The sequence below is a fragment of the Arachis stenosperma genome, chromosome 3 (genome assembly GCF_014773155.1).
Source record: "Arachis stenosperma cultivar V10309 chromosome 3, arast.V10309.gnm1.PFL2, whole genome shotgun sequence".
NCBI classification, from domain to species: Eukaryota; Viridiplantae; Streptophyta; class Magnoliopsida; order Fabales; family Fabaceae; genus Arachis; species Arachis stenosperma.
Genome location: NC_080379.1, coordinates 56,100,801 through 56,103,926, shown reverse-complemented (window position 1 = coordinate 56,103,926; position 3,126 = coordinate 56,100,801). Strand labels below are relative to the sequence as shown.

General features: G+C 37.1%; 1 non-coding gene across 1 annotated transcript; it reads right to left on the bottom strand.

Annotated features, from left to right (window-relative positions):
• Positions 1–2,676: 2,676 nt before the first annotated feature.
• Positions 2,677–2,784, bottom strand: LOC130972184 (small nucleolar RNA R71). The gene has a single exon (XR_009083378.1). It is a non-coding gene; the product is annotated as a small nucleolar RNA R71 (small nucleolar RNA).
• Between the last annotated feature and the right edge of the window lie 342 nt (positions 2,785–3,126).

Genomic DNA, 3,126 nt, shown 5'->3' with positions numbered 1-3,126 from the left:
CTTACACGAGCTTGCCATGGAAAGGAGTAAGAAGGATTGGATGAAGGCATTAGGAAAGCAGAGAGACGGAAGGGAAGGCATCTTCATACACTTGTCTGAAGCTCTTACACCAATGATATACATAAGTATCACTATCTTTATCTTCTATGTTATTTTCGTTCATCATCATATACATTTGAGTTTGCCTGACTAAGATTTACAAGATGACCATAGCTTGCTTCAATACTAACAATCTCCGTGGGATCGACCCTTACTCACGTAAGGTTTATTACTTGGACGACCCAGTGCACTGCTGGTTAGTTGTGCGAAGTTGTGTAATGCCATGGTATTGAGCGCACCAAGTTCTTGGAGCCATTACCGGGGATTATTTGAGTTGTGAAAAAGTATTGTTCACAATTTCGCCACACCAAGTTTTTGGCGCCGTTGCCGGGGATTGTTCAAGTTTTGAGCAAGCTTTTGGTAACATCAGTGCCAAGATCCGGCAACAACATCAAATTTTGGTGTTATTGCCCGGGATTGTTTAGGCTGGACAACTGACGGTTCATCTTGTTGCTTAGATTAGGTATTATTTTTTTCGAAATTCTTGAAGATGAATTCTAGAGTTTCATGATGATTTGTTGAAATCTGGCTGGCTGAGAAGCCATGTCTAATCTCATTGGACCGAGGTTTCAACTTATCACCACAAGAGCTTGTTGATTCTCATCAATTTTGCTCTTGGAGCAGTGATCTGCTAAGAATTGGCTGACCTCTGGTCATGTCTAGTGTTTTGGACCGAAGCTTTCCTTGAAGGCTTGGCTGGCTGTGAAGCCATGTCTAATTCCTGGACCGGATTCTTAGACTAGCACTACACTGATTCCTGGAATTCTCATTAAGAATTTTGATACCTTTTTCTCATTTAATTTTCAAAAAACACAAAAAAATTACAAAATCAAAAAGACCAAAAATATTTGATGTTTCTTGCTTAAGTTTAGTGTCTCATCCTAAGTTTGGTGTCAAATGCATGTTTTTGTTATAATTTTCGAATCCATGCATATATTTCTTTGTTTGATCTTTGAATTCTATTGACTTGAAGTATTTTGTGTGTCTCATATGCATTCTCATATTGTTAGTGTCAGTAGTATACAAACTGCTAAGTTTGGTGTCTTGCATGCATTGTTAATTGATTCCTTTTGCATTTTGATTATTAAAAATCCAAAAATATTTTTAATTGTGTCTTTTCAAGTCAATGATACAAAGAATTGAAGATTCAGAACATACTGCAGAGGAATTACACAGAAAAAGCTGAGCATTCAAAAATGCCCAGTGAAGAAGGCAGACTGGCGTTTAAACGCCAGCCAGGGCACCTGGTTGGGCGTTTAACGCCCAAAGAGGTAGCATTTTGGGCGTTAAACGCCAGAATGTATACCATTCTGGGCGTTTAACGCCAGGATGGTGCTAGGGGAAAGATTTTGTTTTCAAATCAATTTTTTTAGTTTTTCAAAATCAAATCTTTTTCAAATCAAATCTTTTCAATCAAATGTTTTCAAAATCAATTTCTTTCCTTTTTAAAAGATACTTGCTAACAATTAATGATTTGATTGGACATCTCAAATTTGTTGCCTTTTCTGTTGAGAAAGGTTTATGTTTGAATCATATCTTTCTGTTAGGCAAGTCATTAATTTTTTTAAATCAAATCTTTTTCAAATTGTTTTCAAATCATATCTTTTAAAATTGTTTTCAAATCATATCTTCTCAATCACATCTTTTTAAAACCATAACTTTTCAATTAAATCTTTTTAACCACATCTTTTTCCAAATAGTTTGCAATCAAATCTTTTTAATTTCTAATTTTAAAATCTTTTTTCAAAAATCACTTGATTTCTTTCCCACTTTGATTTTCGAAAATCAATTAATGTTTTTCAAAAATGTTTTCAAAATATTTTAATGAATTTTCAAAAAATCTCTTCCCTCCTTCCCACATCCTTCTATTTATGGAGTACCACTCCTTCTAAATGCACAATTCGAACCTTATCTAATTAAAGTTCGAATTCATCTTCTCCTTCTTCTTTCTATTTCTCTTTTCCTCTGACATTTCAAGGAATCTCTATACTGTGACATAGAGGATTCCACACTTTCTTGTTCTCTTCTCTTTCATATGAGCAGGAGCAGAGACAAAGGCATTCTTGTTGGGGTTGATCCTGAACCTGAAAGGACCTTGAAGAGAAAGCTAAGAGAAGCCAAAACACAACTCTCTTTAGAGCACCTGACCGAATTCTTCAAGGAAGAAGAACAAATGGCAGCCGAAAACAACAACAATGCCAACAATGCAAGGAAGGTGCTTGGTGACTTTACTGCACCTACTCCTGATTTCTATGGGAGAAGCATCTCTATCCCTGCCATTGGAGCAAACAACTTTGAGCTTAAGCCTCAATTAGTTTCTCTAATGCAACAAAATTGCAAGTTTCATGGACTTCCAATGGAAGATCCTCATCAGTTTTTAGCTGAGTTCTTGCAAATCTGTGACACAGTCAAGACTAATGGGGTTAACACTGAGGTCTATAGACTGATGCTATTCCCTTTTGCTGTGAGAGACAGAGCTAGAATATGGTTGGACTCCCAACCTAAAGAAAGCCTGGACTCTGGGAAAAGCTAGTCAATGCCTTCTTGGCAAAGTTCTTTCCACCACAAAGATGGAGTAAGCTTAGAGTGGAAGTCCAGACCTTCAGACAGAAGGATGGAGAATCCCTCTATGAAGCTTGGGAAAGATACAAACAATTAATCAGAAGATGTCCTTCAGACATGCTTTCTGAATGGAGCATCATAGGTATTTTCTATGATGGTCTCTCTGAACTATCCAAGATGTCTTTGGATAGCTCGGCTGGAGGATCTCTTCATCTGAAGAAGACGCCTGCAGAAGCTCAAGAATTGATTGAAATGGTTGCAAATAACCAATTCATGTACACTTCTGAAAGGAATCCTGTGCACAATGGGACTAGTCAGAAGAAAGGAGTTCTTGAGATTGACACTCTGAATGCCATTTTGGCTCAGAACAAGATATTGACTCAACAAGTCAATCTGATTTCTCAAAGTCTGTCTGGAATGCAAAATGCACCAAACAGTACTAAGGAGGCTTCATCTGAGGAAGAA